The following is a 25,054-nucleotide window of genomic DNA, read 5'->3' as shown; positions in this document are numbered from 1 at the left end:
ATTTCACTTCCTGCTGTTTAAGATCCAGCTCATAACACCAGAGTTGCCAACCCAACTGAAGTCTGAAAGGCAAATGCAGCACCAAGTGCCACAGAAAATCTAAAAGAGGGAAGCAAATTATCCTGAATGGGTAAGGATCACTTCCTTCAAGCACTTGCACAATAATCACCATTAGACTGTCCCTGGATTTCTGTCTCCTTGTACACTCCTTGGGCTGTACAGTTGATTACTTATTACCAATTCAAGGTAAAATTCAGTGAAGGTTTATTGATTACAATGTAATCAACACCATACTCTCCCAGATATCACAGTTGATGTTCCAGTCTTTTCCTTCACTGGCTATTCCTGTCCTTATTCACCCTACAGCTTTTCTGAGTTTCTCTGGCCTATGAAACTAATAACTCACACTATTACTGCTTACCACTGTGTTTCATTTTCTTTATTAGTGATCAAAATACTGCTCTCCCAGTAACTCTGTTTGAGCCCACATGTATCATTTTAACTTTCCCTTTGGATAAGTGAAAAATGCTTTAAAGTCATATTAAAACCCAGATATTTCAACACAGCCTACATAATTACTTTCTGGGAAAGAAACACAGTTTCAGTCTTCCACAAATCCACACATATCCTTAAGCACTTGAGCTAAACAGAATGAATCTTAGTTTGAGCACTGCAATTGCTGTTCCTTGTTAATCCCCAGTGTAAACTCCTAAGCACTCAGCCTGTCCAGGAAAATATGTATTGGTCCAACGATTCTTTTTCAACACTAAGACAGCTACAGGCAATGTTGCTTGCAAAAGCACACGCTATAAATGGAATGTTGGCTGATTAGTTTCCATTTATCAAATCAATTTTCTTCCCCTAGAACATAGTCAGTTAAATCCTGAGGAATTATCCTATAGAGGGTACCATAATAACATCACTTCCTGACCTTTGTGGTGTGATACTTGAAGTCAATATGGCAGCACCATGCTTCAACAATCAAAACCACCTATTTTCCATTAACCAATAAGTCAACAGATAACTAATATATTTTCTATGGTGAGCAAACAGTGATGCCCTTATTACAAGGAAATGAAATGCCTGGCTACCTGTTTAACAGCCTGCCCACAAGTGCTGGAGCCAGTGCAGGTCAGCAGCCAGAGATGCTCACAAAGAATACAGGAGTGCAGCAAGATCAGTCATGGCACATTTTGAGCTTTGTGTCTTGCCCCCCAGCCTGCTCCAAAGGCAATTGTTTTACTCTCAGCTGAGTGGTGCTGCAGCAGCTCAGAATGTGGCTCTGACCACTGCCACCATGGCTGCTGCAGCAGAGGGAGGCTGGTGGGACAGGCAGTTCAGATTAGGTTTTTTCCCCATGAGGAAAGCAGTGTTCCAACAGTTCCTTCAGATTAAAAGAACAAAAACCACCAACACAAAAAACAAACAAACAAACAAAAAAAACACCAATAAAAAGTCACCTCAATATTATTAACTGATGTTCACCTAAGACTGCACCATCAAATGCCCTAAATTTAAAGTGCTTGTTGATCTCACTCTGCTTGCCAGAACAGGGTTCCCAGGAATATAAACAGCTGGTACTTTTTGTGATTACACAACTTACTAAGACACAAACAATTGCATCTTTAGGTGTTAGTCTGCTTTTTCACAGATCATCACTCAGTTTTCTTTTGAATCGAGGCACATTTTCTCAAATCCACCTATGCTGACAAGTTATTATAACTATTTAGTAGCAGAAGTTTTTCAAACATTAGACTTCTGTCTTCTTGTTTACACCTACAAGAACATTTTAAGGGTATTTTTCAATTGTTAAAATCTACTGTTTTATGTGTCTCATCACCACAGCCTTAAAAAGTCAGACAGACTTCATGAGTTCCTTTGGAATTTTGTCTTTCATCATCAAAAGCACATGCTGCTTTATATAGCTATGCATAACATTTTTCATTTTTTCCCCTGAAAGCGTGCAATTTTCAGAGCTGGCATTTCACAAGTGGTTTGAAAAACACTATCATAGTCTTATTTTTAAAACTAAAGCAAGGATTTCACAGAGCACTAGGGTGGGATGGGTGGGACGACTGTAACAGAGTTACACTTATAAATTAAGGTAGTTTGGAACCTGAGCCTTCTGCTCATCTTGCTTGAAAACTCATCTGCACAAATGTCAGCCTAGGCACACCCTCCATCCAGCCCTTACCCTGCTTTGTGCTAAAGGTCACAGACAAAAACAAGGGAAGGATCTGATTTCCTGGTGTGTCCATACATCTAACTTGAACTTAGTGTACAGAAATCCACATTAGATTAAAGCAAAGCACTTCAGGCAGGAAAGCAGTTAAGCCATAGCAAAATGGTAATAAAGGATAAATTAGTCCATAATAAAGACTTCTGGAGTGACGTCTTAAAAAAATTACTTCCAGTACTAAGCTAATCCTGTTAGTTTAGATGCAGTATACAAATACACATTTTGCTTGTCTCTGTCATAGGTTATATCTGAAACCTACTGAAAAATATAAAGGGAGACAGTATATGTAGCCCATTTTACCCTTTACTACAACACCTTCCATTCCCAAGAACTGTTACATTAATTTTCTTGTGTAAAAAGGGCCCAAAAAAGCAAAACATGCCCATATGACCCTGTGACTATACAATATGAAACACTAAGACCAGACTCTTGGTTCTACAACACAAAGATTGCTGCCTCCTTCGTATCATGGCAACATCTACCCTCAGAAGTCTTTGTCACTTTTTGTTAAAGAGGTGGGGGGGGAAGGAAAACATTCAAAGCCTTGAAAAGGTAAAGAAATAAATGAAGCTTTCTTTTGAGAATAAAAGGATTTATTTCCACTCCCTTTAGCTAAAGGACATAAGGAGGGAAACAATCTTTTACAAAGTACTAACAATTTTTTAATATATTAAAGTTTAGGCATGTTGAATGTTGGTTCAGCTTCTTTGGAAGTAACTTGGGCATTCAGAGAAGGAAGGTAAGAACCGCTGAAAAAATAGGGGACACTCTGATGTTGACATATTCAGATTCTCTCTAGGAGAAATTCAAAGGCAGCACAAAATGGTGTCTGGCAAAATTACACCAGCTTTAGGTTCAAGACAGAGGTTTGTCTGACTTTATTATCATGTCAGAGAACTACAGACATGAAACAACTCGCTGGCACAAAGCTTTTTGTCCAGCCAACTTTATGAATTCTCATCAACGGCCCCTCACGCATTCAGATGGTGCAAGCCTGCCTTTCAACGTGGAAATAGGAACATTTACCTGGCAAGAAATCATCTCTTGTTTTGCCATCATTATTTACTGAAGTTTGCAGGGAGAGGATATGGTCTCAGTATCAACACAGGTTAAAACTCCTCTCTGGCCTTTGGAAAAGGCCATGTGCCTCCTTTGGTGCAGCTGCTCATACTCAGAACAGAAACTGTGATGATGGGGTTGCCTGTGGAGGAATGGCATGTGCTGCACAACACTTCTCACAGCAAGATCCTAGAGCCTAAGTATGTAAGAAGTACTTAAATAAAAGGAGCAAGTAACACATGCTATAGTTCTGTCTAATTTTTATACAAATACCTGAAAGAACACTCCAAGGCTGCCTCTCTTCCTCTTCAGGAAAACTAGACTCTTGAAGCAGTCGCTTAAATGGTTTTGTCCTGTTTCAGGTTTGAACTTACAGCAGCATCAGGAAACAAAATCTACAGTGCTATCTTAGCCACATATTCAGTTTAAAACCCCCATCATTGACCCCACCAGCTCCTTCCCCTTCTGAGCAATGTTACAGAGCTGTCCATCAACCACAGTGTCCTCTGCCTCAGACCAACACAGCTCAAAGATGGGTCTCAGAGTCGTATTTCAGACAGGACTTGGCAAACCTAAAGGAAGAAAACTCTGTTATTGTGGTCAGACTGCAGTTCACAAAGCTAGAGTGGCACCAAGTGGTGAGAGGATGAATTTGGGGTTTATTATGTGTATTTTTTTTGATGACACTAGAAGCCACACTTGACATAAGTTCAAATAAGATGATTTGGCAGCTCACTTTTACTAGGGAGCCCAGGGTTTTAGAAATCCTACTTAATCCACACCCACAAAAAATAACAAGGGTAGAACTTCCCACAGAGGACTCTTAAGCAGGTAAAGCCCAGAATTACTCATTAGACAAAAGGCATCCAAATGTCAGTAATGAGTAGCAAGTGAACAAAGATATCCTAATTTTCATAATCAGATACAGCCACAATTAATCTTGACCTGACTTCTCACACTCAAGGCTACCCTATCCTCCACACTGGAGTCATTGCATCTCTTGCTACATTCTAAAAGCAGCACCTTGGTATTTATTTGCCTCCGTTCTACCATATGTGACATGCAAGCCACCCCCATTCCTAAAATGTCTGGCACACTGTCACTTCTCATAGCACCTCAGAAACAAAGGAACACACACAAAAAACAAAACAAACAAAAAAAAACAAACCAAAACCAACCAACCAAAACCACCAAGCCACAAAACAGCCCATACCAAGGATAATGCGTGCCTTCAAAGATCATGTCAGGAAAATAATATTCCTCTCTGCTCAGCAATAATAACCCTACACTTCATCTCACTCTTCTCCCCAAAATAGACCAGACTTGCAATCAAACCCCAGGAACAGAAGACAGATTAGTAGTTCTCTGAATAATAGCTTAAAAAATCCCAAACCAAAAAACTACTAACACATAGACATCTCCCCACCCCCCATTCCTGTGCAGTTCTTCTCAATAAAAAATACCCTACAGCTATTTCAAGGGCATCAGTGCATTAGTTCTATTGAAAATGAGAGATTGTTTTCATCATGCATTTGTACTAACACCTAATAGGAGCTATTATTTACCCAGGCAACTGGCAGAAGTGCTCATTCACATGGAAGAAACTATTTGATGTTCAACATCTGTTGGCTACTTTGGCCCAGTTTTTCAAGTAGTCAAAGGCAATTTCACCTTTTGCTTGGTTTAACTGATATGCTCAGGATAGAAAAATCATTCTCATAGGAACAGTAACTCAACCTAAACGTGAATGAATAGGCTCACAAATCTAGGAAAATAAAATGTGATTACTATTGTGACCAAATCCTTAAAGAGATATGAATAGGAGGCATGTATAATAAAAAAATCACAGACAAGACCAGTTAGGTAATTTACAAGTTATTTCAACATCTACAGAAAAACAAGTCCTGGAGAAGTGAGGAACTGAAAAGTGAAGCCCTGTTAAAACAGGTCTTTGTTGCACCTGATGCATCCCAATGAGCATGGGCAGGTTTATCATACACCACTAACACAAAGGTGACAGCCCAAGAGTGCAGCTGGGGTGAGACTTCACTTAAGAAATATGAAAACAACAGAAGCTCTGAAATTCAAACAGCCAGAAAACTTCTTGGAGCTTTTGACCCCGTTCAGTCACACAGCTTGTCAGAAACATGATCACATTAACAGCATAATCAGGTGTTTGGAGTTCCAGGAAGCAATGCTCAATCTTCACTTGAAAAGAGATGATAAAAAATGTGAGCTATGAAGATTTCTACTACACAAAACCACTAAATGTCTTTTCCTGCTTTTTAAAATTTAAATTCAAGGTCAGGTGGTTGCAGTCTGTGTGTGAACATCCCAACTGCAAATTAATGCTTTGTCCATAGGCTCAGCTTTCTTTCTTACTTTTAACAGATGGCAGCAATGTTGATCTACACATTAACAGCAACTGATTTCCAATTCCAAAACAAGAGAAATGATCTTTGTATCATTTCCCACAGAGAGGTAATTAATGGATATTTGCAAGCTGCTTGGAGATTCTCCAGTAAGTGGGGTTTTTTCCTTTGCTTTGGGGTCCTTTTTGCGGTGCTTTTTTTCTTCTTCTAACTGCTGTGCAACCTTTACAGCCTGTATTTGTCAAAGTGTTGCACAGTTGACTTTTTTGAGATTCTTCACATCTCATTTAATTCTCCCATGATTAGAAGCAAGCGTCACTGAGATTTGTGGTATCTGAGACACCACCACCTTCACTTCCTGTCCCACACCAAACAGGTTCCTCCACCCAAACTCCAGCCCTTCTAAAAGCCAGACAGTGAAGACTGAAGCTCTCCTGAGGGCCATTCCTTATCCCTTCCCCTCTTCCCCCACTCCAGCCATTTATCCAGTATTGACAAGTTTTGTGCTTAGACTATAAAAACTTAAGCAGCAAGTTATTAACTTCACATAGTAGATTTGTACCAAGCACAACAGCCTCTCAATCTAAGGAGCAACAGTTCCTGCTAACCCTTTTTTTATGAGAGCTTTGAAAGGAACAAGGTAGTAATACAGTGTTGTCTGTAAAGACACAGCTGCCCTGGTTGTTTCCTTTTTAGTCATTATAAAAAATGAGAAGAAAAAACAAAATGAAATCCTAGCATCCACTGAGGTTAGTATGCAGTCCTTTTTTAAACTGTACAAGGATAGCTATGCTGTGATCATCTTATTGCAGGGGTTCCATGCTGTTGTCTCCTATCACCAAAGTTCCAAACCTTCTTGGTGTTTCTCCTGGGCAGCTCCTCAGAGCACTGACTCTTTCCTCTCCACAAAGCAGCCACTGACTCCAGTTCCCCTCTCACCCAGCCACCCCCACTCTTTTATAGCATCTTCTGCTCATTGCTTACAGCTGTGGCCTGGTAAAGTCAGGCCTGCTCCTAATCTTTGATAATTGGCCCAGGTGCAACTCCTTAGGGGTGAGATTACTTTCTACACTATCTTTATTTTCCTATATTCTATCCCCTTACACTAGGCTTCCCTTGGACAAGTGGAAACTCATACAATATTTTACAATAGCGCTCATCTCCTTGGAGCTGTAGGCACAGGTAGAGAAGTATTTGAGAATAAAAAGTACTACTACCAATATTTGAGAATAAAAAATACTACTACCAATTTATTGTAAATAAGAAGTTGCATGTTGTGCTATATTTTGAATTCTTTCATGAATGAGTGTTTATTCTGAGATAAGTGGATATGGATGAATAGCTGACTTAAAGTACCAACTGCTTTTTTAAAAGAAGAATTATCCAAAATCAAATCTTTGTTGGATGAAACATAAATTGCAGAGGGAATATTTAACCATGTGAGGAGAAAATCCATAGATAAGGTACCACAGACTACACTTAGCAGAGTTAATTGTCTTAATCACTTTGTTGCTCTTTCACACAAGTTTCTAATGGAGTTTTTTGTCTAAATAACAAACTACTCTGTCATTGATATCCTCTGATACAGATTTCTTGACAATTAGGCTTCAATGATAACCAAGTGCTGCCATTTGGATTGCTTGGCAGATAAAACTTCTGTTTGCTCAAGAGACCTGAAGCCAACTTCACCCTTTTGTACTAAGGCAGAAAAATCTACTGTAAATCACTCAGTGGGTTTAGCAGCATTTTTGACTGCTGCTGGTAATATCAACTTCACAGTCTGTGGTGACAACTCTCTTTCAGGTCACGCATACCTATTTTGTCATCTTTCCTCAATTCCCATTTTATGGTTTTATTCCAAGTTTAGAGTACACATTCTGACCACCACAGTGGAATTGACAACTGCATTCCAAGATATTGTTTACTATGAAAAATTATCCATGCTACATGTGCTATACATAACTCACCTTTTACATCTCCTTTAGCTAATTGCTGGGGGGAAAAAAAACTCTTCCTTTTTGCTAATAACTACTTTGCACTTTACACAAGGCAAAGACTAAAGGATAGCAGAGCAGAAGGGGTCATTTCAGTCATTGCTGTCATATATGACCATGCTTGATTTTATTTAATTTGCTTTCAGAGAGCATTACAACTAGCTGAAATATCTAAAAGGCTACTAATTATCCTTCTTGAAAGAAAAGAATTATAATGTGTTTCTCATAAAAGTCCATCTACTTCTCCTACCTCTGTCTAATCACTTGCTACTTGTCTGCAAATGGATTTGGTCTCATACATAATAATAACAGTGATAGATGTTTTTCTGCCAGTCAAACCTAAAATTCAAACTTCAGTTGATTATTATGAGTAATCTACAATTTCCTCCATAATTAAGGCTTCGACTTTGTTCACATTAACAAGTTCAATTTTGACCTCCCACTCACATCTATTAATGAAGGAGAACTTAAGTGATACGTGAGAATTATGGCAGAAGAAGAATTTTCCTTCCAATTCAGAGAAGAGTAAAGGAGGAAATTCCAATTTATGGCAATGCTTTATAGATATTGCCACATCTAGTAATGTGTCACTTTACTGAAGGGAGAGGAGGAAAGCAATAGAACTTTACTGGACTGAAAGCACGTTCTCATGCCCAGAACTGAAGCTGAGAGATCAGAAGTCTGATTTTAAATCTAATTGACAGCTGCTTTACTAAGATCAGGAGAGACTATGGGCTAAGAAATAACAGGCAACAAACAAGCACTACAGTCATCTTCCCTCTGCTTTTGCCTCATTAAAACAACAAACCTTCCTCCACCACCAGTAAAACCCAAAGAAAAGCTGAGAATTTTCCTAACACAGCAAAATTGATTTGGATGAACTGAATGAAGCCCAATGATAATTGATCTATGAAGTTTCACCATTTAAGGTACTCACTGGATTTCTAAAAATTTCTCTTTGGGTAATGTCTAATGGAGAGAGAAGGAAGGTGAGAAGATGTAGTTTAATGGATTTATATACTGAAAATCTAATGCACAGGGACAATGTTTTGTTACCCACAGTCCAATTTTAAAAGTTATTAAGATTTTAATAGGCTCAGTAGATCCCTGTGTTGACTCTGACAACCCAATTTAGGTTCCCTGGCAGTTTCAGAGATGCTGCATTAACTGTTGGAGCTGGCCAGTTTAAATAAACTCCTTGCTTCAGAACAGCCACAAACCAAAATAAACTCTGCAGAATAGCTCAGGTTAGAGGATTTAAAAACAACGGAGGGACCTGAAGAGACAATATAGAGCCAGGACCCATCATGAATTTCCAAACAGGCCTGTGTTTGCTATGCAGGACAGAAAGCACCAAGGAATGGCCTTTTTGAACCCCTTAAGGAAAAAAAAAGTCTTGGTTTTTCTTTTGCATGCATCAGACTGAGCAGTAGCAGAGGGACTGAAACACAGCTAAGGAAGATGTAGCTTGAGAATTTTTTCTTTTTTATAAAAACCTTTGTTTTATTCAAGAAGTTTTGGTTACTCAAAATTCACTCAGATAGAAGCCATTAATTAAAATTTTGGTTGCTGAAATGACTTCTATGTAGCTTTTACTTTTCAATAGTGAGGGGAAAAAATTACTTTCTGTTTGTGGTTTTATTGTCTGACTTCTTCTAAACCATTTGTTTTCCTTTTACCAGCAACAAAATAAAAAGGAAGAAAATTGAACAAAATCTTGGTATGAATATTTCAATAAGCGTATACTTCATTTCAGTGTTTTTTTTATAAATTAAGAATTATATTCATACCTGGTAATTGATGTTCCTCAAGCTGCTAAGAGTGATATTTATTACAAGAGAACTTGAGACTGTCCATTTATCAAGAGGGTAATTTACTCCCTCACTTAAGGTCTTGCTGTACACTTCAGAGAAGCATGAACATCTCTAGCAGAAACTCTGGAAAACAAAAGAAACTGTCAAAACACTTGTCCACTACCTTTTTTACATTAGCAGCTGTGAGGTTTTCATTGAGAAATAATTTCTGGAAAGACAGATGATGTGGCAACTCCAAGTTATCATTAGATATTAGTACTTATTATTCATCTGGATCCCCTCTTTGCACACTATTTTTAATTGCTTTGCATTTCACCCTGACAAAACAGCACAGTTTCCATCCTGTGAATACAAGGCAGAGTAAGATCTTTAGGAACTGCTAATACAACATAATACAATAACACAATACAATATTTCTACCAAAACAAGTCCAAGTGCTTACAAAACAAAAATAAATAAAATACCCAACAAAAGCAAATAAAAAAGTAAGACCAAACCTAAAATTCAAACCACAAGTTTGAATTTTAGGTTTGACCCTCAACAGCAGCCTGCCCTCCTACTGTGCAGCAGGTGATGAATAGCTAAGGGGGGGTTGCTTTCAGCTCTATAAGACAGTGAAACTGTTCAACAAATAGTTCCTGTTAAGGTCTACAGGTTCATTTGAAATCATTCAAGACCTGTCTTTTTACCTTGAGCACTTTGGTCTAACCCCATATTTGCTTGAGTATTCTTAGTGTTTATGAGTCTCAATTTTGTTGCCAATACTTCTTGACTTTTTCCCTGTTAGTTGCTACCACTGGGTTCACAGCTCCTCTACTGTTTTAAGGGCATCTGCTTCATAATGTTTACACATAACACGTATTGACAAATAAAGTGAAAGAACCAGATTTTTCCCTGGATGTCTTAGCTGCTGTCCTGACTTGCCAAGGGAAAAGAAAACATGCATTGATTGGAACCATGCACCAAAGCCTAATGTTGTCTTATATATCAAGAGTTCTATTATCATTATAGTGCAAGGCTTCCATATCACCAGAGTTTTGTGCCTCCTCAAGTCTCTCGCTAGCAACTCCTCCAAGCACTGACCCTTCTTGGTCCTTGCAGTAGCCATCTGACTCCAGTCCCCCCCAATACACTCTTTCATAATACTGTTCTTATTTGCTGCAGGTGTGGCCTGTTATCATAAGGCCTGCTCCTAATCTTTAGTAATTGGTTCAGCTGCAGCTCTTTAGGGGATAAGATCACATTCTATACCACCTTCATTTACCCATACTGTATCCCCCTACAGTTTAAAATGTTCAATCTAATGGTAAGAATTAAAGTTTACAAATCCAGTTACATGCACAGTTGTCTTAATCCCACATTTTCATTTGACCACATGCCAGCATTACCAGTGTGCAGTTGAAGAATTCTTGAAGGAGAAAATTAAGATCAACATTCCTCCCAAACCCTAATGAAGGCCCAGGGACACCATGATCCCTTTGCATTAACTCTCCCAATATATGCTCTGGTAGCTCTGGATGGTCCTGCCCAGCCTGCATTCCCTGGTGTCCTGCATTCCCTGGTGTCCTGCATTCCCTGGTGTGCTGCCCTTGGGCCCCAGTCAATCCTGCTGCTCATTGCTTCTGTAGAGTGGTTTTGTCTTCCTCAGACCATTGTGTTCCACACTTCCTACACAACACTCCCCTGGTGAGAGAGGCTCAAAACCATCACAATATGCCACAGTACTGTCCTGGGGCGTTTGACTTCACACCATCTTCCCTTATTATTGATTTGGATTCTTTAGTTTTGGCTGGGTTTCCTTTGCAGCGTTTATCTCAATGAACACAGGAATAAGATGACAAAGCTAACATTTATATTCCAGGTGGCAAAGTTCAGAGGAATGCCTTATCTGCTCCTGCCTGTTGGTAGTGAGGCTTCTGCCATCTCAGAGTTCATCATGCATATAGAGAAATGTGAATGCTTCTTATTTCACCCACAAGCCCTCAGGTGAATTTGATTCACTGCAGCCTAAGGCAGACAAGCTTACCTAGGTTCACCTGCTTTTTCCATTGAAGTTGCTGCTTAGCAAGGAGTCCATTATCAGCATGTGCCAGAAGCCGGCAAAGCTATGAGACACCCGAGCTCCAGAGTGAGCTCCAGCCTGCAGCATACACCTCCAGCTAAACAACAGTGACTGTCACTGAAGTGACCCATCAGAGGGGCTGCTGTGTTTGTCAGAGCAAGGAGGAGCAAAGGGAAAGGCTGGTTCCTCACAGCAGCAGCTCAGAACAAACATTATTATTCATACTGCAATATCAAATACAAGGATGTGCAGCTTTCTTGAGAGTCACAATGAATGTACTGAAAATTATTTAAATTAGCAGATGCCAAGTTGTTCAGCAGCTGAGGACCAATTCCATCTTCGCACGTTTACAGCACGTCAAAACTAAATCACACCAAAAGCCAAGCACTTACTCACATATTAGTGATTTGATTCAGTCTCACACACAAATTTCATATGGCACTCGAAAGACACACAAATTCTCAATTGAAGTACAACAATTTGCATCTTCCTGTTAATTCTCTCCATCTCTCTAAACAGAAATCAAATGACCAAACTCCAGGGAGCTCTGTGAAGTCTCTCTGAACAGGGAACACTTCATTAACCTCATCAAAACATCTCCCTCCCCATGCTTACTGTTCAACTCCATATTTTATCCTCTTTTCAGCACTAAACCATAGCTACACTCACCTTTGTTCCTTAGCATTCCAGCTAATCTGGATATACCAGCCCAATCAACAGCACCACAGTACTCAGAAATTCACTTCTCCCTTGTGGAAGTGCTCTGCCCCTTGTAATACAAAGAAGTAACACACCTAAAACTGTCCAGACCACATGATACAGCAGATGAACAATATTAATACACTATATAATCCTAAACCAACTTCATAGGGTAAGCTACACCTCTAAAATTGCTCTCAGGGAAGAGACACACACACACAAGTAACCACTCCAAGTATTGATTAAAAGTTTTTAAACATCATAGTACTGTCACAAAGAAAAAAAGAACAAAATTGCCGTCCTAAGAAGCCAAGACACCAAGTAATTTTAACATGGATTTGAAATTGGTATTGCCTAAAACACAAGTATAAGTTATTGCTTGAGAAAAAGAACCTTGTATGCACGACACAACCTCTTTGTATGAATCAGTGAGGAAAGATGGACATTTCACCTATTTCATCAGCTGTGCAGGGCAGATATGCTCCAGTTGCAGGAATGGTGTGTGTTAAGGGGCTGGAGGGAAACTCCCTTTCAGGGTCTCACAATATCCCTGCATTGCAGCAGCTACAGTAAGGCAGGAGAGCTCCAGGGGGCTGGCAGGGGGTGCTGCTGACCCTTGGATGGACTGAATTAATACCACTGCTCTCACATTTGCCTTGTGGGCAGGCACAAATAAATTCCATAAAAATCAAGTTCAGAATAAAACATCACTATGAAACACATTTTAAAGCAACTACTGACTCTACTCTGCCAACATCACAATATACCTCTGGAAACATCAGCTTTATTCAGTCTAATTAATTCAGTAACCTGAATCATCATGGCAATGAAAGAACATAAACCATTGTATGTATTACGTGCACAAAATATATAGATCTACTTTCAAATCCCATACAAACTACCTGTCACAATTAAGTCATTCACTGTGAGAGGCCAACATACACTCACACACCTTTTTTTAAACTAAGATAATGGGTACACTGCTGCTAGTGGGCAAATCCTGACCATACATTATATTACACTTCCCAACAATTTTGATGAAAACTATTGGTGGAGACAGATTATAATGGGTACACCTAATTGAAATTCATCTCCCTTTTGCCTTGCATGGGAGACATGCTGCTTGAGCCCTGAAACATAGTCAATTGCATTCAAATTGCATGCAGATTTTCAGGCAAAATTGAATTTATTAAAAAAAAGATTTGGAGACTCCTGAAAGAGTCCAGAATTCTGCAAACGCTTTGTAACTGTATTTTTGTCATCTGTGATTGTTCTACCTTCAGGAAAGACATGTAAAGCCCACAGAGGTCTATCCTTTTCATGAGAGTGACATCTTCCACTGACGTGTTCACTCACTTCAGGTCCTTGTGGATTCATTGAGGATTAGCTCTTATTCAGTAGGGTTCCTTCCAACACATTCCCATCAAAACACAGACAACTCACCTGTCTTTCTCCTTTCAAATTCATTGTGTGACTCAGAGTTGCAGCTTGTGTGTTTTGAGGGGCTTTTTCCTGTTTTGCAAGTGAGCAGATTCAAAGCTGCCAGTTATACAGAAGATTTAGAGGGGGGAAAAACCGAACAGCACCACAGCATTCCCCTCTCCTCCCATTTGGATACAATCCAGAAGTCAACCACTCTTTACAATAAAAACTTATAGCAAACCTGATTTAATTGTGGACAGTAATTGACTCTCAGTAAAGAATAAAGATACTGAAGAAGATGTTTGAAGAAGTATTTGTAACTAATAGTAGCTAACATGGCCTTCTTCTTCCTGCTATGTATTGATATAATCCTTTTTTAAGTTAATTCAATGAAGAGCCTGCTCTGCTGCTCTGTCATGTAAACTGATCACTAATCCAATTACATGATGGAAATTGATATTCTCCTGCTTCTGCTATTGTCTCCAAACACCAGGCATGACAGAAAAGAGAGATCTCCTCTAACCATCACTTTCACATAAAAGCCAGCAGCCCTGAATAGCAGGACCCTGACCTTGAGTGTCATGATTACAAAGTCAGAGTGCAGGAATGTGGAAATTAAGGATGCTGACAAGTAATTGGTCAGGTGATAGTAGCCCTCATTCCTGCCCACTGCTCAAAAGATATCATCAAAAGAGGATTTGATTTTTGTTTTAACCAAAATTAGGAAAAGAAATAAAGGGTTACCAAAAGAAAACAGAAATTTAGAAATGAACCTCATTATATAAATGGATCCTGGATTTAGAGTTTGGACATGCCTTATTATTCGGGTTGAAACATTTGTTGCTGCATTTTCTTTTATTGTATACACACAGGGAAGTAGTAAAGGTGTTACTTTTAAGAAATTATAGCTAATAGAGAAGTATTTATTGCTGTTTGAGAGGACAGTGACAAACCTGCTTTCTGTCAGTGTGGTTTCAGAATGGAGACCTTCCTTTTGCTGTTTATATTCTCTTAACAAATCAAACACTATAGAAGGGGCTTGCTCCTCTTCCCTGCATTTAGGCAACAATCATTAAAGTGAGCTGAAACACTCCTACGCTTAATTTCCACATACAACTCCTCATGAGATAAAAAGGTGGGATGGCAAGAGCTACAGCAACAGCAGGCCAGGCCAACTAACATGAGTGCTGCAGGCACTGAACTCTGGATCTGAGATAACTCTCAAGGAAAGCATTTCTCAGAGGCTGGCAGAAGATCACAGGACAATTCCAAAGAGCAAAAATGAAGAGATATGGAAATATTTTATACAGTACAATACCCATATGACAGGAGATGCAGTCATCCAGCTCTTCTGGTGTGGCATCCCAAGACACTTTTTACCTTTTAGTAGGAACTAGTACTACAATAAATATACAAGGAAAAGGGAAACTGATAAAAAAATACTTGTTTCTAATGACATTGAGACCCTTTAGTTGCCTAAAAGGGACACCTCAAAGACAAGAGCAAAAAGTTGCTTGATGTACACACATATGAATTATTGACACTGGAAAACCTTCTGTGCAAAAACCAGTGTTGATCTCCTGAAAACATAAGCAGTCAGAAAACACATTAAACTGACCATCTGTTCCTTTCTGATAACGTGAAATTAAGTGATTTATTTATTCAGCATTTAAACCCTCTCCCTTCTCTTCATATTAGTCAAGGATGATTATACTAAATGCAGATGTAGTTAACATATTGTGCACTCAAGTGAGCAAGGGCCTTGGAGCACAGGACTTGCCTTCTGGCCACCCACCCTCAGAATCTCAGCCCTGTTGCCTTCAAGATCCTGTTTGCCCAAAACCCTGTTCCAGGCCTGCAGGCTGGACAAGGTCTGAGGCATTTTCTAAAGTGATTAACTGAGCACACAGCATTGCACCCTGTCCTGTGGGCCATGGTAACCACACACCCCTGAGCTGATAAACACAGCTGGCTGCAGCTCCTGCCTTTCTACAGAACACAGCTCTGCTTATTTGAACCCTTTGGCTTGGTGCAGTTTTAAAACAAGACATTTACCATAGTTTTGCAGAATTTTCTGAGGTTAAGTGTTTTTCTTAGGTTTGGGGGTTCTTTTGTTTTAAGATGAAGAGGCTGCATTGGGCAGAGACTACGGGACCAGCAGCTCAAGGCACTGCATCCCACACTAATGCATTTGGAGTTCCAGAAGGCTCCAACAGAAAACCTCTGCACATTTTGGTGCTGCACACAGACAGCCCTTCCCTGGGACCTTCTCAGGATGACAGTTTCTCATCTGAAATGGCTTTAGAATTACCCTCCAGGAACTTATTAGAAAATGAGTCCAGGCTTTCAATGGACTGAAGCTTTTTGCCATAAAGGTAGATATGATAAAAGTTCTTCTTTTAATAGCAGGTTCTCTGTATTTTTCCAGGAAAAAACTGCCAACTTAAGATATCCCAAGCTAAGGTCAGCCTTTGTTTTTTAGGTTTGATTTATGACATTTCTGCAGCCTCTACTGGCATTTCTTTGAGGTGCCAAAAAGCCCTTAATTCTCATATGTATTTAGCCTTTTTTCTATTTGCTTTTACTATTAAAGCATAAAGGCTGGATTGAACTGTTCATCCCACGTGTAAACCAAGAAGAACAGAGTCCCATAAAGCTCAGCAGCTTACCTTCACTTGTCTTGCAGACCCACACATCCTTTCAAAGCAAATTACTGCTCTGACAAGTGAAGGTGTGATTTACACCAGCTACCCAAGGGCATTTTTGACATGATAATTACTTAGTTCCAAAAACTGCACATCAAAACTCAATTTTTATTATTTTACCTGCAAGTTAGCAGCATATATTGTTTCCATATTGTAAACACAAAAGTGCTCTTTCAATGCAAATCCGTGACAGCTCAGATTTTGGGAGTTACGGGATTTGTGAAGTCCAGGATTTGGGAATTCCAGGATTTGGGAATTCTGGGATTTGAGAATTGTGGAAATATTTGGGATAGGAAATCCTGGGATATGGGAATTTTGGGAATTCTGGGATTTGGGACTTCCAGGATTTGGAAAAACCTGGGAATCTCTAGGATCCAAATTTCTGGGACATGGGAATTAAGCAAGTTACAGTTTATCTGCAGGTAGAGTCAAAGACTCTGTGTCTATAATAAATTCTCGTTTTCCAAAACTTTGCACTTTCCATTTAATTTTGCTGATTTATGAGTCAGTCTCCTGGGTGCTAACTGTATATAAAAGAAACATTAACTCAGCAGAGGCAACAGTTTGTTTTTTAATAATAAAAAATGCATACTGTTTATACCATTATTGCTTAGGAAATTAGATAAGATGCTTTCCAATACCCTGCACACAGGATACTGTAGCAAACCACTTAACGTGCAATAATAGAGTATTGACTGGGCAGAGGCATCATGCAGGGCAGTGCTCCCCCCAGAGCAGACAGTCCCATGCTGTTAGAGCCTTGCTTGTTTGTTCCACATTAACATATGTTTGTTCCACGTTGACAAAAAAAAAAAAAAAAAAAAAAAAAAAGAGATTACCACCTCTAAGGCATAAAAAGATCAAATTATCAAATTTAGGTGAAATATTGAAATATTTTGTGGCTATTTCATAATAAACACTGTTCATAAGAATCAGTGCTTATTTAATAAACACTAAATGGTAGTTTTTTGTTTTTTCCTCTTGTCTCGAAGGGCTCTGTGCCTGGGGCTCTCTGGATTGTTGCATAAGCACCACAAGAAGGCAATAAAGCATTTCCCAGAAAAGACCCCCAGAAACAGATGACTATCATGTGGGCAAAGTTGGGGTGACTTGCTCTGCAAGCACAAAGCCCTGCAGCAGAGCTCAGTCCAGAGGAACTCCCAACTCCCTCACACCAGCCTGAGCTGCCTCCCAGCTTGTCAGCACCCCTGTTCACTTCCAGCATAACACTGGCAGCCAGGTCCTGGGTGTTCAAAAGGCAAAATAAACATCTTCCCCAGAGCCAAAGAGCATCAGAAACAACAGCCCAGATCCTTCTCCTGAACCAGCACCCAGAAGAGTCTCACCAGCGCTGCCACTTGAGGGTTACAGAGTGAAGCAGGGCTCGCTGGGACACCTCCACTTCTCCTTGCAGCAGCCCAACAGGCCAGGCCAAGCCTTTGGGCTTCCCTCATCTTCTCAGAACAAACACAACTGTTCCCTCTGCTCTTGTCCCCTCTCCTCTTGATGTGGCAATGGAGTTACTGAAAAGCTGTGATTCACTTTGGGGTTGACTCTTAGAGAAACATATCTGGATGCAAATATCAAACAGGCACATAAATTGCAAATAATTAATTCCCCCAAACTTTCACATGCACTACATCTCACTCTGCCTCTGAAGTGCTGCTTCATTAAAAGAAACCACATTTTTTTAGAAAAAGCTGCACATACTAGCAAGAAAACAAAAATCTCCCTACAAAGCAAAGCCATCTGCTCCTTTCAGAGGGAGTTTACATTTGCTTTAAAAGGACAGCGACAATTTGTAATTTTGCCAGAGTTTGGTTCACTGGACATTTTTTGTTTATTCATATGTTTTTTAAAGTAGAGTTAGAGGTACTTTTCTGTACCACATTCACCCGTGAGTCCTCCTGACAGGGATTCCTCATTTTCAAAATCACTGTTTTCTGTTTTTTCTAAATATTTCTGTATCCCAAGCCAGCACATCAAAGGTACATAGAGAAACCCACAGAGAACTCACTGACAAGGAGAAATAAATGGCTGTACTGCCTTTGCACTGAATGCTGTCAAATGCAAAAAGTGAAAGAAATAAGAAAAATGTTTTCCAGATACAATGAAATTGAAAAGATTAAGGAAATGTGCTACCCATAAATGTTAAAGTAGAGCTGTTTGGAGATCAGAGACAGAAGAGAAAAAGCAGCAGTAAACAGTGGATGTTGCACTGTGTTTTGTTAAGTTCTTAGGTTGGTTTGTTCCAGTCCCCCTATATCTGAAAATGGTTCTGCCCCAGTTCTCCCTTCCCGCCTTTGGAGCTGTCTGTCTCCCTGGCTCCACCTCAGTGGACAATGGATCCCCTAAACTCCGCCCCGGTTTCCCTGGAAACCCTTGGATCTTTTCTTCTGACCCCTCCCCAGTGCCCCGCCAATCACTCTCACTCCCCACCCTTACTGCTAGAATGTTCCAGCAGGGGAGTTCGATGGTTGGCTGAGGAACCGGGGCCCCTCCCCACAATGTTCCCCGTTGGTGCTGCTCATGTGTCAATCCCTCGGACCCCACTCCCCACTGCACCCCCATTGGCCCAATGCCTGGCACCTCCCTTGTTCTCCCTACCCTTTAAAACCTGCTGTTATCCCCTCTTCCTCGTCTCCTCCTGCTGGTTCGGCTGGGGTTCGTTAAAGTCTGGATTAAGCCATAGTTGGAGCCCGCCCTCTTCTTTCCGCTGGCTGCAGCTTTTCCCAGACTCCGTCCTGCACAAGCTGTGCCTACAGCCGCAAGCTGGGCACTGCCTTGGGCGCTATCCCGAAGGCAGCTGTCGGGAGAAGGGCCCCTCGTGCTGCTGGCAGTGCTGGAGCTAGCTGGACCTTGAGAATTCAGCTGCACTGCTGCAAGTGGAGAATTCAGATTCTGGGCGTTTTTATCCTTTTTGGAAGTGAATAAATAGGGAAGAAGCAAAATGTTTAGCTGAAAAATTAAAATATACAGACTATTTCTCCCACAATGCACAAGGTGTTTAAATATTTGCAACGTGGGAAAAGCAGTTAGTAGAAGGGAGATGTGAATCAACAAAATTTCAGCTCTCATGAGGCTTCAAAATATTTTTGTTTTCCATGGAAGCATATGAAGAAAAGTGAGAGAAAGCTTTTTCTTTTCTTCTTCCTTGTTATAAAGGAACATGTGAAACAGGTCACTTGACAAACAGTTTTGCTTTTCTGACAGAGAGTTTTCACTGAAAGCAATTTTTAAGGTCCAAATTTGAAACTTCAGATCATGGATTTTAAGCTGTGTTTTAGAACTTTTCCTTAAAAAATTCAGCTTTTACCAGGAAAAGTGGCTTATCTGCATAAAGGCAACATGTACTCCCATGTACTCACAAGGTTTCCCTGCCCTCCCCTCACCCCCCCCAAAAAAAACCACTCTGTGGAAAAAGCATAGATCAAGGCACAGAAACACTTTCCATCATGAATACAGGGCACAAAATGTAGCTTTGTGCGCCTTACCAGGCCTTACCAAGTAATTTTACTTAAGTTTTTAAAACTGTTTCAGTATCTGTCCTATTTATAGCTAAAAAATCCCTTCTGTTGTTCTTAGCCCAAACCTTAGGGTATACGCAACAATGATGACTTGAAACACTTGAGCTGCAAAAATGTTATGAATCCTCAAGGAAGGGCATTCAAAGGTGCCTTGGGAAAAGAATCCTTGTTCCACTAGTGCTGACTGCAAGACAGCCCTCAAGTTCCAGATATTGTAATCAAGCTTGTATTGACACCAACAGCCATAATCCACATGAAAAAGACCCAGACAAAAATAAAATCACTTGAGAGTATGTGTTTCTGCACTCCCACAGCTGCATTCCAAGCTCTTTTAATATCAAGTTAACCAAGGGAGGAGAGAATACAGTGAGCACCTGCTTGCTCCAAGGCAGCCCAAGGCCCTTCACTTGGTACAAGCAAACACTCTTGCAGCATTCTTTACAGATGAATGCAACACAGCTAGCAAGCAGGAGTTTTGGAAGAAAATTTCTCTGGTATTTAATAATTTTTGGGTTTGACCTACTAGAATTGAGAAAACTTCCCTTTTTCCAGTGCTGAACAAGTATTTTATTTAATTAAATTAAATAGTAGTTTAAATTCAAAATTATATTAATGGCATTTAATTTTCAGTCCTTTTAGTTATCTAAAACTGTGTTAGGAAGACCTTATATGTGTTAAGACAGACACAGGAACACAGTAGTCTCAGTCAGGAATTGAATGGTTGAAGGCCAACTCCCCAGGACTCGGTATAAAATGTAACTTCTTCCTATTTCCATTTCAAACTTTATCTTCCTGCATACTGTAAAGCAAAGCAAGTAACTCTTCTTTGTCTCAGCTCTCCCAACACCTACACTTTGGGGTGTTGTACAGCTTATAACATCTGGGAAGTGCTTCTCACTTCCTTACTGTGTGTCAGCTGAGAAGAGCAAAAATCACCCTGCAAATACAAAGATACTTTTACTGATTTCTTTGGAGAGTGGCAAGTGGGGCATGAATGAAAAAAAAAGCATTGATGTAGAATTAAGATAGATGAAAATCTAAAATTACCATAGGTTGAACTCCAAACACCTGCCAAACAGTGTATGGCAGCTACTCAGCTATTGCTATATAAATTCTACATCTGGGGCAGTAGTAGCCTGCAGAAGAGAAAACTCTCTGCAGTGCCTAAAAAACAAATCACCTCTCAGGGTCAATCAAATTTTGAAGGGAATTAACTTTTTTCCAAAGCCTTCAATCAGTCTCACACTACAGAAACAATGCATGCCTCTACTTCTATAGGTGACAAGAGCTCTGATGAGGTAATTCATTTGCCAGCACTGCTGCTGCTCTGAGTGAAGACAAGTGGGACTGTGCAAATTGAGCTAATCGTCAACACTTGATCAACTCAATTAGTTCAAATCAACCCAAGTGTTTCTCTGTCTGCAGTTGAAGCTCAACAGGGCTGCAGGCAGGCTACAATGGCAAATTACACACAAGGAAATGCAGATTTGCTCTGCCTACCCTCCAAGGTGGCCAGATGTTACCTGGTTTGAGAGTTCAACAACTGTGTTAGCAAAACACCCTGCCCTGCTTATCTGGCCTACAGAAATGCTTGCCTCTGTCATCGTGAGCTGGGAATAGTTCAAAGGGAGCTATTTTGTTATAACTAAACAAAACAAGGAGGAAGAGCACAATCAGTGCTCTAGGAACAACTTCTAGGAACAATTTCTGCACAAAATCAGAGAATATTCCAGTCTTTTATAGGTTTCAACTATTCCTATGCAACAAGATGGAACTGCTTGGTAGAATAAGAGGATCCCATCTTGGATAACCTTGGTGAATTAGTCCTGAGATTCCAAGGTGCAATCTCAGAAGAAATGAGAGGAAACCAGCTTGTCCACTTGGTTCCCCCTTTTCTCTGCTGCCAAGAAATCATGCTGGCCACTGAGACATGGACAGATTACAGCACTGAAGAGTATTGGTGATTTTATTGATGAGGCTCTCAAATCATTACTAAACCAAAATAAGTTGTTCCCTCCTCAGCTAGTCAAATGGACTGATGACTGTTATCTCAGCCATGGCAGCTGATAAATGAGGCTACTTTCCCCAGTCAGGTCCTTGACCCAAATTCACAGTTAGTCAGTGACCTAGCCAAAACCTTGGAGAGAACTGTCTAATGATGCTTGTCATGACTCAGACCACCTTGGCAACTCTACTTGCAGCTTATCTGCCAAAACAGGTATTCTTGGACAATCAACACAGCTGCCAGGGCACCCTACTCTTCCTCTTCCCTGTTTGTCCTCCATGGTTAATATACAATTCTTTATAGTTCCACCAAGTGCCTCTGTTTTCTTCTTTCAGTGATAGGACAAATGGTGCTGCTTCATACAAACTCTAAAAAAGAAAACAATAAAACACCACACTGTTTTCAGTCAGGTTCTTATAACAACCCAAATGCCTATCTGAAATTATCCTTTTACTGCACAAGGCACTGTACAAACATACAGACGGCAAAGAATAAGATTTTGAAAACACCCTAATTGGACAAAGCTGGAAAATTGCTATCTGCTTTTAGGAGTGAGGTCAGAGAAACATCAGGCTAAGATTCCTGCTAAACATACAGAAAAACTTGACACACCCACAAAATAAAATGCTTTCTACATCCAAAGACTGAGTGTGTTGTAGTTTGGGAGGGTGAGGTGTTGGTTTGGTTTTTTGGGGGTAATTTTTTTAAGTGTTTTAATTGGTCAGGCTTCAGTTTGATTTGGTTTTGGGTTTCTTTGCTTTTCTTCCTTTGAGGAAGAGGGAGATTTTGTGAGAGTTCTGTTTTCTTGAAAAATATTACCTTTCACAGCGCTCTGACTCCTGCAGGACTACCCACTGGTGTGACAGCACATTTCTGTTCAGCCTTTGGGGACAGCACAAGTCAATATTCCATAGCAGAGACAAGGATGCTGGGAGGAAGAAAACGTAACTGAATTCCAAGTCTGTACTGGTTTTGGTGAGAAAGAGTTAACTTTCTTCATGGTAGCTCTTCTGGTGCTGTGCTTTGGATTTGTGCTGGGAACAGCACTGACAGGGGGGTGTTTGGGTGTTTCACCCCGGTGGAGCTGTGCTCACTCAGCCTCAGGGTCTCCTCCCCACACTGCCCCACAGTGAGCAGCTCAGGAGCCTGGCAGGGGACACAGCTGGGACTGCTGACCCCAGCTGGCCCCAGGGATGTTCCAGACCATGTGGCATCATACCCAGCAATAACACCAGGGGAAGGAAGGAAGGGGAATGACAGTTTTGTGGCACTTGTCTTCTTCGTGTCACCTTTACGTGAGACAGGGCCCTGCTTTCAACACCTGCCTTCCCATGGGAAGCAGAGAATTAATTCTCTATTTTACTTTATAGTTTGTTCAGTTTTGCTTTATCTTTTAAACTGTCTTTATCTCAACCAACAAGCTCTCTCACTCTTACCTTTCTGATTCTCTCCTCCACCCTGCTGAGGGAAAGTAAGTGAGTGGCTGCCAGCCAGGGTTAAACCAAAACAAAACCTCAAAACAAAGCACCAACTACAAATGCAATACACTACTCTGTTAATATTCAAGCCACATATTATTATCCTCCACACAGTCACCCAAGCAGAAACAAACAGATATACCTTACAGGGGTGTTATGAGATTAATTAGTTAATAACTAGAAAACAATTTGAAGGTGTAATGCCATGTTACAGAAATGCTAAGTACTGTAACATTATATATGTGGAAATGAAGGTGAGCTTGCCAGAAATCCTGAGACTGGCTGCATGCAGAGTAATTACAGGAGCAGTTCAAGTTATTTTCTTGCTTAATATAACAATCCGTGTCCCAGCTCATCAAACCATTGTTTCCAAGGAGTGAATATTGAGTGGAACTAACAGCTCACAGTAATGGAACTGCTCTCTGGAGAACACAATATCTATCACTACCTCATAAGAGATACAACTGGAACAGAGCAAACTTCAAATGAGCAAAGGAACCAGGGGGAAGCTATTCTTTTATCCATGCCAGGACTAGAAAAAATCTAAGAGAAGCTTAAGAAAAAGCATCTCAAAGGAAGAGTGTTAATCCTATCTTTCATGCCAGTGCAGTGCCTGTTAACCTCGCTGTACCAGGAGTTCAGCATTGGCAGTGATGCTTCAGAACCTGCCCTGAGCACTTTAGGAAGGTTTCCTTACACACATGCACACACACACGTGCATACACTAAAATTAAAGGCAGGATAAGGCCTCAGCTTCAGCAAATTTAACTCAAGTAATGACAGGAATTCCACAGAACTGACTCTGCAATTGTCAAGAATGAAATCATCTCCAAACCCCAAGAGGTCCAGTTCTGAGCTTGGCAGTGTCCAGAGCAGAGCCCGGCTCCAGTTCAAGCCAGTTTTACTACACAACAGTATTAACTGAGCTATGGAGTAACCTTTGAGAAGTGAAAAGGATTATGAGGCAAAGAAAAAATTCAAACAAACAAAAATGCTCACATTACTTCATATTTCTACATTCCTTCATAATTTTCCAGCCATGTCTAAGTTGAAGATTCCTGCGAAATTGTCCTCTTGCACACTTCCTGACACTACTGTGTAACTGGCCAATGACATGATAAAAATGACATATACTCCTCAAATCTACACACTTAGTTACACTCATCAACTAGCTCACCTTCAATTAAAAAGAAAACTGAATTTGGGAAGGATGACATTTCTTGGAAGGATGACTTTTTAGCCTTTGTCAGACTCTCTCTCTTCAATCCTAACTACACAGCCTCATAAAATCAATATTCTTCAAAGAAGAATTCTGCAAATTATGTCTATCAGATATGTAACACACATCTTACAGCTGGTAAGAACAAAAGGGAAGTGGCAGCAAGCTGACTCTGCAGTACTGTGGCCTCTTGAACTCTCCTGCTTACAGAAGTGAACCTTAAAGTAACCCAGGCTTTAGAGACAAAACTCTTAACAAGCACAACAGTGCTCCTGCTGCTCTACACCATGTAGAAGGTACACTGAATGAAGAAAACTGCACCAGAGCTGAAATGCTGGGTCAACCTGAAAACACCATTCTGGCTCTCCAGTATTGACAGACACACATGAATGGAGAACAAATGCCTCAGAGAATATGGTCAGCATCTCCCACACTACTTGGATAGATGTCCCTGACTAC

This window comes from Molothrus aeneus, chromosome 15, assembly GCF_037042795.1.
Source record: "Molothrus aeneus isolate 106 chromosome 15, BPBGC_Maene_1.0, whole genome shotgun sequence".
Taxonomy (NCBI): domain Eukaryota; kingdom Metazoa; phylum Chordata; class Aves; order Passeriformes; family Icteridae; genus Molothrus; species Molothrus aeneus.
This window is presented reverse-complemented; position numbering follows the sequence as displayed.